The 15,644-nt window shown below is 35.9% G+C and overlaps 1 protein-coding gene across 6 annotated transcripts in view; it reads left to right on the top strand.

Annotated features, from left to right (window-relative positions):
* TEX9 (testis expressed 9) overlaps window positions 1-15,644 on the top strand; it is a 247,054-nt gene that overhangs the window by 135,528 nt on the left and 95,882 nt on the right. The window contains exons 1-2 of one of the 6 annotated variants that reach the window (XM_036842662.1): window positions 12,486-12,535; window positions 13,960-13,969. The exons of the other annotated variants lie outside the window; for them this stretch is intronic. The gene's annotated coding sequence lies outside the window, so the exon portion shown is untranslated. Of the gene's footprint in view, window positions 1-12,485; window positions 12,536-13,959; window positions 13,970-15,644 lie in introns of those variants that run through there. 6 annotated transcript variants of the gene reach the window in all.

Genomic DNA, 15,644 nt, shown 5'->3' with positions numbered 1-15,644 from the left:
CTGCCTAATAAACTGTCTCGAATGAGATAATGGAGTTATGATAGGATACCGTCGTTATTGAACATTTCAGCCCAAACGGCAATTATAAGAAGGTTAGAACTCCATCCTCCTCTGAAGAACACATCTGTTGTAGGCAAAATCCTCTGGATTTGCCCCCAAAATGTCAGAGTGTGTAGTTTCACTTGAACATAAAAAAATTATGTTACAAGCAGAGGACTAAAACTGCACAAGGGTTGGACTGCAGCCAGTGTGGTGGTATTTGCATGTTGTGTAATATTGTTTTGAACGGAGAAAAATGAAAGGACAGCAGAATAATCCTTGACTGATCTCTAGGTTTTTAGCTAGGCAAAATATCAGGCCTAGCTAGAGGTTATTAACTCTAGATTCAGCAAATGTCTTAAGCAGTCAGACTTAGCAGTTGCCAAAATATTGAGCTCAAAAAATTTCTGACTTCATAAAATCATTTTAAATGTAGTCACAAAGATTGAGTTATGTGTGAAAGAGAGAACTGCTATTTTATCTGGCACTGTGCTTTTCTTTAATCATTCAAAATGTTATTTCAACTAAAATACCAAGTTGAGGTATACAATATGCTTCCTCTTGATTTCTCTAAATCCTAGTACCTAACTTTGTTAAGGAGGCACTTTAGACACTGTTGTCATTCTCCTTAGTACTTGAGATGAGTGGGAGAGGATGCATGATAAGTACATAATGACGCTTTTGGTGTGAAGGTATCCATCCCTGTAAGTGAGCTTAAAGCTATTATAAGGTGAACAAGATTGAAAAAGAAGCAACTTCGATACTTTGGGGAATTAACTTCATTCTGGAAGTTAGCTTGTGCAGGTTTAAAAGGACTCGCAGACAGGAGTAGGTTGGAAAGTGTTGAGTGATGAGGTGTTAGGTGAAAGGTGCAGGCGGAGATGTTAATTGCTGCATTTCTATTTCAAGCTCTGCCATGTGTCTTCCATTAGTATAAACCTATTTAAATTATTTACTTCTCTTGACAATGCAGTGGCTGATGGCACTTCTTGTTTATTATCTCTGTTGTTTTCAGTATTCTTACTGTAATATGATGCTTTTATATCAGGTTACTGAATAGCAGGAAACATGTTTGCCATCACATCAGAAATACATTACTTTGAAATTTAAAAATAAGCTTTTCATGCACAAAATTTTAGTTATTCCACCCAAACTCTGCAATAAGATAGTCAGTTAAGAAAGACTAAGCTCTGTAACATAATTTCACACTAGGTGAGAGTGCTTGAAAACTACATTTCTAAATATCTTTGAATCATTATTTTTCCCTCTCCATCTTCTCTCCAATTCAGCTCATTATCTAAACTACCTAAGGTAAGTTCTTTCATATTCTTATGCAAAACTGATAAACATTTGGATCCTTGTAATATAGGGCCTAATGTTTGGGTGCCTGACCTGCTCACAGCCCCTTTCTGCTAGACCAGTAGCAGCCCTTAAGCACAGGTGGCCATGCTCAGGTTTATAGGATCTCAGCACCATAACCACAGTTGATTAGACCCAAAGGTAGCAAAGGACCTGGCAAGCAGATGAGTGAGCCTATTATGAGAGCTTTGGCCAAGAGTGGTGCCCAGGTGCCCCATAACTGGCCAATACCAACAAAGACTTCTCTTGGAGAGTTTGAATGAGACACTTGCTTTGGAAGGGTTATTTCACTGTTCTTGCCCGGAGCAGTAGCAATAAAAACAGTGACTGAGTCGTGGAGCACTAGAATGGGGAACAATGAAAGTCTACTGTTGTCTGTATGAGGAATTAAGCAGATTGCTAAAGTGCTGTTGTTTCCTTAATGACACCCCAGTTCTCCATGGCCTGGCTATATGGCTTTTGAGACTATTTCCTTTTCTTCCAATGACCTCCTCCTGTATATCCACAATAGAGACTCATTAACTGAAATAACATGAGACTGTTCCTTACAATCCTAAAAAGCCCAGATCAGTACTTCTCAAATTTTAACATGCATACCAATCTCCTGGGGATCTTGTTAAAATGCAGATTCTAATTCAGTAGCTGTGGGGTGTGGCCTGTGATTCTGCATTTTATACGTTTCCAAGTAATACTGGTGCTGTTAATCCATGGCCATGGATTGCACTTTGAGTAACAAGGGCTTAGATAACACCTCCTCGATGGGCTACATGCTAAATGATTGATCGATCTATAAGTTCCTACTAGGAAGTAACATCTATAAAGATTATTTTAGTCTTCAACAACAGAATTTTAGCACTGGAGAAATCATCTCCTTCAATGTTGTCTTATCTGTTCAGGCATATGGTATATGAGAAATACCATAGAATGGGACTGTGTATAAACAACAGAAATTTACTTCTCACAGTTCTGGAGGCTGGAATTCTGAGATGAGGGTGCTAGCATGGTTGGGTTCTTGAGAAGCCCTCTTCTAGGTCACAGGCTGCTGACTTATTGTATTCTTACATGGCAGAGAGCAGAGCAGAGAGAGAAGGCGAGCTCTCTGGTGACTCTTACAAGGGCACTAATCCTGTTCAAGAGGGCTCCACTCTCATGACCTCATGTAATCCTAATTACCTACCAAAGGCTCCACCTCCTTATACCATCACATTAGGGAGTGGGGTTTTAACATGAATTTTGGGAGGACACAAACATTCAGTTCATAACAAATGTCTCAACCAACGCCAGAATCTTTTTCTACAGTATCCATGATGTGTGGTCTCATTCAGCCTCTGAGTGAATGCTTATTAGTGATGAAGAATACACTACCCTACAAGACTTTCCATTCTGCTGGCAAACAACTCTGGTTATGAGGCCTGCCAAAGGCAGGGCCTAACTACAGTGAAGCCTACTCTAAATGTGCAAAAGCTATGAATTAGAGGAGTTAAAAATAATCATATTTACCACCTATTGATTGTCATGACAACTCTACAATATGGGTTTCTCCATTTGACAAGTAGAAATTGAGGCTCAAGGTAAGTAAGTTACTTACCCAAGTTTGCACAGCTATTAGGTGGTGGAACCAGGAATCAAACCCAGATCGGAGTCTAAAGTGGGTGTTCTTTGCACAATACTATATTGTCTTTCAAAGTATAATTTTGTTTCTTTCAAATGCTTTAAATGTCTAATTACCAAAATAGTTTGTTAGCTGGGACCTCTGCACACAGAGGTCCTCTTCCTATTCATTTTATTTACTGCTGTTGGATGAATTTTCCTTAAAAATTAAAAAAAAATATAGTACTTCTCCAAAGTTCAAGGAGCCTTCGACGTTTTCTCACTGTCCTTCACTTCTTATTACTCCCTGCTACCCACTGTTGACCACTGTATGGGACATCCCAGTCTCCTCTTCCCTTCCCTCCAAATACAAATGATTCTTTTGTTTCCCAATGTTTGCCAAATGTTACATATTCTTTAAGGCCCAGGTCAAATCCTTCAAATGTATTTTTTCCTTCCCCATGAAGTTTTTCCTTATTTCTCAAGACATTTAGGAGCTTTCCCTTCTTGAATTCCTATAACATCTATTACATGTTTTAGCCCTTTCTGAATCACAAATTCTGTCATATTGTTGTCTTGACTTTTACATTTTTTCAGCCTCATTTCCTCCAACATCATTTAAACATTTATGAACTGCTAACATATAGCTTTATATGTAATGGATTTTCCTATCCAGCCCAATTTATACCTCTGAAATAGCATGTATTTTATTTTTATACATTTTATAGTTGGCTGTAGACACAATGTCGGGACAGGATTGTTTTCTTAAACTTTGTACCTTTAACATGTCTAAGGGTTAAATTCTGATTTTGAAACACTTTAGAGAAAAATAAATTATTATACTGGTTATAAAATTAAAGTATTACTCTAATTTAAAATTTTGTCAAAAACAATGGGGTTGGGGGTCATAAAAACCTGGCTTTTAACCCCAAAGTTACTGTTAATGAACCATGTAACCTTGAATGAATTTTTAAATCTCTCTAGAGGTTGATTTCCTAATTATTGAAAATGAAGGGCCTATGCCAAATACTGTACTCCTCAAAAATGTGATGATTCTATAGTATAATTTCATCTGAAACTTTAAAAATACTTTAAGTAGGTTGGGATTCCATTCTAGTTAATGTTAAGGATATCTTAGATACTTACAATTACCAAGCTGTGTTTGCGTCATGCACATTTTGAGCTGAATTCTCATTAGCTACCTGCCCCCCCAATAAACCTTTTCTGTTTCTAGTTTCTAGCTCCATATTATTGAATCAACTGCAAATGTTTATTCGTGTCACATTCAAAGTGATGAATGTTGTTGGATAAAGGTCTGGAATTCACAACATCCTTCGAACTCTTGCTTGTTTTCACAATGTTTCCATAGCTAAATGCTCTGTTTTATACATTCTCATCACCCCAAAACATTATTTCAAAATACATGTGGTGACTACATAGAATTACAAACATTCCTAATTTTTTCCAAATATTTGCAGAATTGAATTATGAAAGACTAGTTTTGAATGGGCAAGTTCCATTTAAAGTAGAGGAAATCAAAAGCACTGTTTCAAAAGTTTATCAAAGAGTACTTCCTTATTCAAGAGAGGTATTGTGAGAGATGATACGTGCCCTCCATGACTTGACTGACAGCTGAGTCTTTTAGTCATTTTGTAGGTAACAAGTATTATCTGAAAGACACCAGAAGATTGGTATTATCAGGGCAGGACTTGAGGAGATCTCTGTCATTTGGGGGATGACAGATCAAAATATGGTACAGCTTTTCAACCAGGTCTAATAATTATTACACATAAACATTGGCATAGAGAAAATTTTGAATAATTAAAGCTAAGGCTCAGCTTTTGCTCAAGAAGGGCTACGGATTTCACACTCTTTTCTGACCTCATCTGACATTAAGTACACAATGTTTGAAGGTAGGGAACAGCTGCTGAAAAATACATAACAAAGAATAGGGTGTGTGAATGTGTCTTGTTTGCTGCCAGTTGTCAATCTGCTGGGGAAGAAGAACATCCAGAAATCATCTCTCCCTCCGCAAATAGATTATATAAACATGCTTAGTTAGGGACAGTGGTGAGATGGAAAGAAATTTTTCTTGACTATTCATTTTATTCATTCAGTGTGACTCTTATAAGAGGTTGACTTTTTTTTATTGAAGAATAGTTGACTTACAATATTATATTAGTTTTAGGTGTACAACCTGTAGAGTGATTCAGTATTTTCATAGATTATACTCCATTTAAAGTAATTACAAAATAACGGCTATATTTCTCTGTGCTGTACAGTATCTCCTTGTTGCTTATTTATTTTATACATAGTATTTTGTGTCTCTTAATCCCATACCCCTCTCTCACCCCTCCCCCTTCCCTCTCCCCATTGGTAACTACCAGTTTGTTCTCTATATCTGTGAGTCTGTTTCTGTTTTGTTATATACATTCGTTTTGTTTGTAAATTCCATATGTAAGTGATAACATACAATATTTGTCTTTGACTTATTTCACTAAGCATAATACTCTCTAGGTCCATCCATGTAGTTGCTAATGGCAGAATTTAATTCTTTTTCATGGCTGAATAATATTCCATTCATCTGACAATGGGCACTTATGGTTGCTTCCATATCTTGGCTATTGTAAATAATGCTGCTGTGAAGATCAGGGTGCATGTATTGAATTAATATTATAAGAAATATTTTTTCTCATAATAATTTGAAAGCAAGTAATTTGAATAAACAGGATTTACTTAGGCATCTACACTTATCATAAAATATTGAAGAGCTAATGCATATATTAATAACAGCACCTTTTTCTGTGGGTGAAGAGAAAGTGAGAACTTTCCCTGTATGAATTTTGTCACAAAGTTCTTTGATAACTGAAGCTGGAAAACACATTTAAAGTTTTTCTACTAAACTTATGACCAGGAAGAGATAAATTAAGTGAGTTCCATAGTCCTTTTCATATTGCCCTGACTGGACTGTACTTGTTTTCCGTTTATAACTACTTTATGCATTTTGGTGTATAGTATATTTGATTTATTATATTGTTTACATTTGTTGAGAAATACTCAGATTTTATAAGCTTGTTTTAATTAAATTTAATTAAATTAATGTATATGCTGTTGTTTTTGGTTCTGCTATTTCCCTTCAGGACAGCTATGTTGAAAAATGAATAGTCACTTCCCAATGATGCCACGATGAAATGTTCAGCTTTGGATGTTTTTAAGTAAAAAAACGAAAATAACAATTACTACTGAATTTCTGATATCTCTATAAAAATACTGGGAAAAAAAAACCAAAACCATATTAGCACTCTAAATTAATAAAGAGCACTTTTGAAAATTATAACCTACAGCTTTCTGAATTGTGAATATTAGCTTCTTTTAAAGTTACATTAATATTAGTAAAAGAAATTTTTGACCATGATTAAAATTGTGAGTTTTAAATGGCTTATTTAAAATAAAATGTAACAAAAAGTGGAAAAAATCTAGCAAAAAGAGATGATGTGGTAAAAATTTAAAGTGCCATACGTAAAGAAATTGGCAAGAGGCAATTCAGTTGGTCAGGCCTAAGCTTCAGACTTTGGAATATGGACGGATTCAAAAGAATTATGCAACCATCTTTTGGCACCAAATTCCTCAAACATATTGTTGATAGTAATTGCCTTCCACTCATTCCCTTATAACATGGCTTCTAATTCTTCTACTTTACTATAAGTATCCTTCCTGAGGCCAGTGGCTTCTTTCTTGCCAAATCCAGAGAACTTTTCCCAGTCTGCTTATTGCTCGGTCTTTCCATTGTATTTTAGATGGGTAACTTCATATTTGTTTCATTTTATTTTTAGCATTATAAATATTACAAAAGTAATATGTGCTCTTTTTAGTAAATTAGAACATACAGATTTTAAAAAATCATATGTGATAACAAAGGCTGACATTTTAGTGGAATCTTTCCTCGCTTTTAAATATGTTTATATACTTTGCACATTTGTATCCTGAGTTAGGTCACTTGGGGTCAGGAGTAGGAATCATTCTTACATTAATAGTCAGATGTGGCTGGCTTTTGCTCCACCTGCTTAAGGAGGACATTACCCACTTTTGCAGTGTCCTTCAGTTATTACTAGGAGTCCCTAGAGGTGTCTGTCTTGTAGTTACAAACAAATCTTACCTTAAAGGTACTGCTACTGCTCTGTGAGATATCCACCTCTCTCCCACTGGGCATTGTAAACTCTGCTGAACACCAGCATTGGCTTTTTAGAGTCCTTGAATTGGCAAAGCAGGACTTATGTCCAAAAGTAAAAAGATGGGGAAAAGATAGACCAGGAAAGTGACCAATGAAAAGAATGCCAAGTTAGTTATTTTTATAGCATATAAAATTGACCAGCTAAAAAGCATTATTGGAGATAGACAGATTATTACATAATAATAAAAGGTTAATTTCACCAGGATTTAAACATTATTTGCTTCTACCACATTTCAGTTCTAACATGTCCTTTTTTTTCTTCACATTTTAATATATCTGAAGTCAGAAGGCATCTTATAGTTACAGTCAGATAAGTGGCAGAAACAATGTGATCGTCACTGCTTGAATATTCACTCCAAAACTTGCAAAATGGAGTCAGAAGCATGGAAGAAAATCTGGAGAAAATAGTAGCGCACTCAATAAAAAGTTGCACAACTAAACTTGATAATACAGAAGAAAGTATTATATGGAGAAGGATGGATATCCTTGAGTCAGTTGAAAAGCGATTCAAACAAGTCAGACTGAGTATAGGAATTTTTAGGAATGTCTTAACCAATCTTTTTTTTTTTTTTTAAAGTCTATAGGCAGAGCTTTTTTTTTTTTTAATTAAACCATCTTTTTCCCTTTATTTACTTATTATTTATGGCTGTGTTGGGTCTTCGTTTCTGTGCGAGGGCTTTCTTTAGTTGCGGCAAGTGGGGGCCACTCTTCATCGCGGTGCACGGGCCTCTCACTATCGCGGCCTCTCTTGTTGCGGAGCACAGGCTCCAGACGCGCAGGCTCAGTAGTTGTGGCACACGGGCCTAGTTGCTCCGCGGCATGTGGGATCTTCCCAGACCAGGGCTCGAACCCGTGTCCCCTGCATTAGCAGGCAGATTCTCAACCGCTGCACCACCAGGGAAGCCCAACCAATCTGTTTTTCTCCAGCTTTATTGAGGAATAACTTACACACAGTAAAGTTCACCCATTTTAAGTGTATAGCTTAATGAGCTTTGACACTTATATGCAATCAGGTACCCACCACCACAATCAAGGTACAGAACATTCCCAACAACTAAAAATTCCTCGTGGCCCTTTCCAGTCAAGGCCTTCCTCCCCCCTCCAGTTCCAGGTGGCCATCGATCTGCCTTCAGTGACTATGGTTTGCCTTTTCCAGAATTTAGTATTAGTGGAATCGTATAGTATATAGCCTTTTGTCTTTGATATATGTTTTCATTTGTCTTGGGTAATTACAAACTAAATTGCTGTGTTGTATGGTAACCATCTATCTAACGTTATAAAACACTGCCAAATTGTTTTTTATATGGTGTGAAGTGTGGATCAAGGTTAACTTTTTCTCATATGGATTTATAATTGTTCTAGCAATATTTGTTTAAAAGCCTATTCTCTGGCTCCATTGAATGCCTTTGCACCTTTATTAAAATGTGTGGGTCTACTTCTAGACCCTCTTCTCTTCCACTGACCCACGTGTCTACATTTTTTGTCAGTACTACACTGTCTTCATTACTGTACTTTTAAAATTAGGTATTGTGAGTCCTCCCACATTGCTCTTCTTTCTCAAAATTGTTTTATCTAGCCTAGTTCCTTTGTCATTCCACATAAATTTTAGAATCAGCTTGTTGATTTCCACAAAAATCTTGCTGGGATGTTGAATGGAGGGAAGTGACATCTTCACAATATTGAGTCTCCTAAACCAGGAACATGGAATATCTTTCCATTTATTTGCTCTTCTTTGAAATCTTTCATCAATGCTTTGCAGTTTTCAGCATATAGATTTTGCACATATTTTGGTAGATTTTTACCTAAGCGCTTCATGTTCTTTTGGTCCTATTGTAAATAGTGCTGCATTTTAAAATTTAATTTCCAATTGTTCATTGCTAGTATATAGAATTACAATTAGTTTTTGTATATTGACCTTGTATCTTACAACTTTGCCAAACTTAGTAAGTAGCTCCATAGATTTTCGGGGGTAGATTTTTCAGAATTTTCGAAATAGACAATCATGTCATCTGTGAATAGAAACAGTTTTACTTCCTCTTTTCCAAGATTGCTTGATTGATTAACTTACCTTATTGCACAGGATAGAACCATCATTCATAATGTCCAGTATGATTATGAATAGGAGTAGTGAGAGTAGAAATTCCTGTTTTGTTCCTCATATTAGGGAACAGCATTTGGTTTTTTATCATTAAATATGAGGTTAGATATAGTTGTTTTTGAGATGCTTTTTATCAGGGTGAAGAGGTTTCCTTCTACTCCCAGTTTGATGAGAATACAATGTTTTAGTCTTACTTTTTTCTTTAAAAAACACCACATGGTAGGCATTATTATTGATAGGAATTTTAGAGAAATTATTTATTTAGACCTACATACACATTTACCATTTTATTTGATTACCATTCTTCTGGCGTCTCAAAATGTTCCTCTGGTATTATTTTCTTTCTTCCTGAATTACATCATTTTGAAGTTCCTTTAGTATGAGTATGTGGGTGGTAACTCTCTTAGGTTTTATTTATCTGAAGATATCTTTATTTCTCCCTCTCTCTTGCAATATAATATTAGAGACTGAGTACACAGATCTAGACTGAAGTTATTTTCTTTGATCACTTTGAGGGTATAATAAAACCCCCTCATAATAAGATTCATGAAGATGAAAAATTTCAATTGTGTAAAAAGAAGGGTGGACTTATTGTGAAAATTAAAGAAATGAGTCATCTGAGTCTGTCTAGCTGATTGGCTAGAAGTTCTAGTGGTCTGGCTCTATAATTAAAATCTTTGCTCATCCTGGTTGTGGTTTAGCACCACTTGGTGGTGGCTGTCTGCTTCAAAATAAACATCAGTGGTGCCAGTTCTGGATCCTGTCTCACTGGCTGGAACTTCCAGGTCAGTGGCAGCATTAATAGTAACCTCCTGTTTAGCTGGAGCCCATTTAGTCAGTCTAATCAAAGGAGATTTAGCTAGAAGAATAACGGCAGTAAAGGGCCCCTGCCTCCCTGTTTCCTGGCATAGTGTGCTTACTTTTTTCTCACCCAGCCTTACCCTTTCCTCCATATCCTGTACCCCATCCACATTCCTATCCCAGAAGATAAAAGTTTATCCTAACCAATTTGGGGCTAGGCAAAAGGCAGCCAATCATTAATGATTAATTGGTGATTAATCACCAGTCATATTTGACCCAAATTCTCATTTATAATGGGGCTTATTATCCTAGGATTTCACTTATTATTTTAGTGTCTTCTAGCTTCCAGTACTGCTATTAAAACATCTGCTTTCAGTCTAATTGCTTCTTTCTAGGTTGTCTGTCTTTTTTCTCTTTAGCTGCTTTAAAGATCTTTTCTTTTTCTTTGGTGTTTTGGATTTTATGACAGGCATAAGAATAGATTTTTAAATTTATCCTCTTTGTGACACTCTGTGCTTCTTGAATTTGTGCATTCATGTCTTTCCTAAATCCTAGAAGATTCTAAGTAATTAACTTTTGTAATATTGCTTCTCAATTCTAAAAATCTGTCCTTGGAATCTGCTTATTTATATGTCAGACCTTCTCAGTCTAACTTCTGCAATTGTTTAACATTTCTTTTGTATTTCCCATGTCCTTATCATTCTCTGTTCATTCTGGATAATTTTCTTAGATATTTTATGCTTTACAAATCATCTGTGTCTAATCTGCCATTCAACCCATCCACTGAGTGCTTTCATTTCAACAAATGTGTATTTGATGTCTGAAAGCTTAATTTGAGTATTTGTCACATTTGCTTGGTCATTCCTGATAGTCTCTTGTTGCTTGCTCATCATTATGATTCTATCCCTTATTTCTTTAAATATTTTCTAAATGGATATTCTACATTTCACAGCTGATACAATTTTAATCTCTCTCTTGGGAGTTCTAAATATTTATTATTTCTTCCCATTTTTCACTAATGGTGATTTGTCTCCTTTATGCTTGGTGATTTTTGATGGTGAACTCACATTTTCTTGATCTTAATCCCAGAATCTGGTGGGCTTAGTTAGAGATGTTTTTCTCTGAAGAGGATTTGTGTTTGATTCTGCTGGGAGCCTGGGGGCACTACCAGTCTGGAACTACTTTAGCCTTTTTCATTTAGTTTAGTAGCTTAGAGCAAGGGTCTCAAGTTCAGCTCCTTCATATTACTGTTGACTTAAACACAGACTGAGCACAGTTCTTTTATGGGCATTTTCTCAGATTAGTCCCTTTATTTTTAATTGCCTATTCACAGAATCAGTTTTGTTTATTTGAGGGAGCAAAGAGCTGGAGGGGGTGATGTCAGCAGGATACATAGAAATTTTCTCTGCTTCCTTCAAGTTTTCAGCAATGCATATATATTTGTCCATTTGATGGTTTGTTTGTTTTAATAGAATCTGGTTGTTTTGCAGTACAAGGATGCCCCAGATGATTTAGCTTATAATTCCTTTGGAGAAGAAGTCTCTTTCAGCTTATTTTTTAAAAAATAGACTTTATTTTTTAGAACAGAATTAGATTTACAGAAAAACTGAGAATAGGGTACAGAGTTCCCATATATCCTGCACCCAATTTCCCTTATTATTAACATCTTACATTAGTATAGTACATTTGTTAGAATTAATGAACCATTATTGATACACTGTCATTAACTAAGTCCATAGTTTATTCAGATTTCTTTGGTCTTTAAACCTAATGTCTAATGTCTTTTCCCGCTCCTGGATTCGATCCAGGATACCACTTTACATTAACTTGTCATGTTTCCTTAGGCTCCTCTTGGTTGTGACAGTTTCTCAAACTTTCCTTGCTTTGCCTGACCTTGATAGTTTTCAGGAGTACTGATCAGGTATTTTGTAGGCTGCCCCTCTATTGGAATTTTTTTACTGTAGAAAAATATACATAACATAAAATTTACCATTGTAACTATTTTTAAGTTTACAATCTGGTGGCATTAAATATATTCATAACATTGTTCAGTGATCACAATCGTCCATTTCCAGAACTTTTTGATCATCCCAAACAGAAACTCTGTACCCCTTAAAAAAATAACACGTCAGTCCCCTCTCTCCCCATCTCCTGGTAACCTCTATTCTATTTTCTGTCTCTGAATTTGTCTATTCTAGATACCTCATATAAGTAGAATCATACAATATTTGTTCTTTTGTGTCTGGCTTATTTCACTTAGCATGTTTTCAAGGTCCATCCATCGTATAATGTGTATCCAAATTTCATTGTATGTATATACTACATTTTGTTTTATCAATCTTGCTTATAAGTTCCAGGAGATTTTTGTTGATTCCTTGGGATTTCTCCATAGACACTCACGTCATCTGCAAACGAAGGTATTTTATTTCTTCATTTCTAATCTGTATACCTTTTATTTCCTTTTCTTGCCTTATTATTAGCTAGGACTTTAGGTGTGAGAGTAAATAAGAATGGTGAGAGAGGATATCCTTGTCTTGTTCCTGATCTTTGGAGGAAAGCATTCAGTTTCTCACTATTAACTATGATGCTGGATGTAGGTATTTTGTAGATGCTCTTTATCAAGTTGAGGAAGTTCCTCTCTATTGCTAGTTTGCTGAGAATTTTTACCAGGAATGTTGTTGGATTGTCTCAAAAGCTTTTGCTGCATCAATTTGTATGCTTGTATGATTTTTCCTCATTATCCTCTTTATGTACTAAATTATACTGAGTGATTTTAGGATGTTGAACTGTCCTTATTCACCTAGAATAAATCCCACTTGGTTGTGTTGTATAATTATTTTTGTACATTGTTGGATTCAATCTGCTAATATGTGTTAAAGACTTTTACATCTATGTTCATGAGAGATATCAGTCCATAGTTTTTTCTTCTTATAATGTCCTTAACTGCTTTTGGTATTAGGGTAATGCTGGACTCATATAATAAGTTAGGAAGTGTTCCCTTTATTTCCATTTTTTAGAAGAGATTGTGGAGAATTGGTATCATTTCATCCTTGAATGTTGGTTGAATTCATCAGTGAAACCATCTGGGCCTGGTGCTTTCTTTCTTGGAAAGTTATTGATTCAGTCCTTGATACTCAGATTGTCTATTTCTCCTTGAGTGAATTTTGATAGTTTGCATCTTTCAAGGAATTGGTTCATTTCATCTAATTTATCAAATTTCTGGGTATACAGTTGCTGATAGTATTCCTTTATTTTTCTTTTAGTGTTCATGGGATAATTAAAGATGATCCCTATTCCATTTCTGATAATGGTATTGTAGTGTTTATTTAAACATTTTTTCTGTATATTATTATGTTTTTACATCTTAAAAAGGCTTTCTGGCTGGGGAGAGATTCCTTGGCATAGCCAATTCTTGGAGATAGCAAAGGGCTCAGACAGGAGTGTACCTTAAATATACCAACTGACCAATGCAGAGTCATACCTCCTCTATCTGGCCTGTACACCTCAGGAAGCAATATTCCTCTGTTTTAATCATCCCAGGGCCAGATACCAGGCAACTAGGGACAGACCCTAAAGCTTAAAGTCTGCTGAAATGATTCAAACTAGCCAATCCTGAACTGTTCACTCTGCCTTGCTTTTTCTATAGGGTAGTCTAGGTTTTCCCTTCACTCATGTTTTCTGCCTCCTAACTACTCTGAGGCTTTTCCATATATCTCTGCATGGCATGCTGTGCCTCCCAATTCTAGGACCTGTGAGTATAATGAACTTTGTTTTCATGAGCCTCTTCTATACCTTCTCTTGTGGTTGCACCTGACTGACCTGACTGACCATCACATAAAAGAACACAACAGGTAATTTTGTGCCTTTGCTTTTTTCCTTGGTTAGTATGGCTAGAGGTTTATTGATTTTATTGATCCTTTCAAAGAACCAGATTTTGGTTTCTGTGATTTTCTCTGTTGTTTTCCTGTTTTCAATTCCATTGATTTCTGTTCTAATTTTTATTATTTCTTTTCTTTTGCTCTCCTTAAGCTTAAATTGCTCTTCTTTCTCGCATTGCCCAAGGTGGAACCTTAGATTGTTGGTTTTAGATTTACCTTCTTTTCTAATATATACATTTAATGCTAAAATTCTAAGTGCTGCTTTCATTGTATCCTACAGGTTTTGATAAACTGTATTTTCATTTTCATTGAGCTCAAAAATACTTTTAAATTTCTCTTTAGACTTCTTTGACCCATGTATTATTTTAAAGTGTGTATTTAATCTCCAAATATTTTGGGATTTTACAGCTATTTTTCTGTTATTTATTTCTAGATTAATTCCATCATGGCCTCAGAAAAGATAGTTTATATAATTTCTGTTACAGGTTGAATTGTGGTCCCCCAAAAGACATGCTGAAGTCCTAACCCATCACATATACACCCCTCCCCTTAACCTGTGAATATGACCTTATTTGGAAATTGGGTCTTTACAGATGTAATCAAGTTAGCATGAAGTCATTAGGGTGGGTCCTAATCCAGTATGACTGGAAGAAATGCGAGGTGAAGACAGACACACACAGGGAGAATGCTATGTGATTACAGAGGCAGAGAGTGGAATGATGCAGCTACAAGCCAAGGAATGCCAAGGAGTGACAGCCACCACCAGAAGCTAGGAAGATGCAAGGAAGGATTCTCCCCTACAGGTTTCAAAGGGGGCATGGCCCTGCCAACACCCTGATTTTGGACTTCCAGTCTCCAGACTGTGAAACAATAAATTTCTTTTGTTTTAAGCCACCCAGTCTGTGGTACTTTCTTACAGCAATTCTAGGGAACGAATATGATTTCTATACTTTTAAATTTATTAATGTGCATTTCGTGGCCCGGATGTAGTCTCTCTTGGTAAATGTTCTGTGTGACCTTGAGAAGGATGTGTATTCTGCTGTTGTTGGATGGAGTATTCTCTAAATGTCAATTAGATCAGATTGATAATGCTGTTTAGGGCAATTATATCCTTACTGATTTTCTGCCTGCCTGAACTATCAATGACTGAAAATGGGGTGTTGATGTTTCCCAATGTATTTGTGCATTTTTCTGTATCTCTTTGCACTCCTATTAGTTTTTGCCTCATGCATTCTGACACTCAACTTTTTGGTTCATACACATTAAGGATCGTTATATCTCCTTGGAGAGTTGACCTCTTTATCATTATGTAGTGCTCCTCTTTATCCCTGACAGTTTTTCTGGTTCTGAAATCACTTTGTTTGAAATTAATGTAGCTACTCCAGCTTTCTTTTGATTAGTGCTAGTATGGCATAACTTTTCCCATCTTTTGACTTTTTAATTTTAATAATTTATTTTTAATGTTTTAACAGCTTGAGTGATGTATTTCACATACCCACCATTCACCCATATAAAGTGTACTAGTATAGTCACAGAGTTGTGCAACCATCAGCACAATTTTAGAACATTTTTATTACCCCTCCCCCACCAAAAAAATCTTGCAACCCTTTAGTCAACCCCCCATCATCTGCCAGGGCTAGGCAACCAC

The sequence above is a fragment of the Balaenoptera musculus genome, chromosome 2 (genome assembly GCF_009873245.2).
Source record: "Balaenoptera musculus isolate JJ_BM4_2016_0621 chromosome 2, mBalMus1.pri.v3, whole genome shotgun sequence".
Lineage (NCBI taxonomy): Eukaryota > Metazoa > Chordata > Mammalia > Artiodactyla > Balaenopteridae > Balaenoptera > Balaenoptera musculus.
Note: the sequence above shows the minus strand (reverse complement) of the source record. Positions and strands in the feature narration are given on the sequence as shown.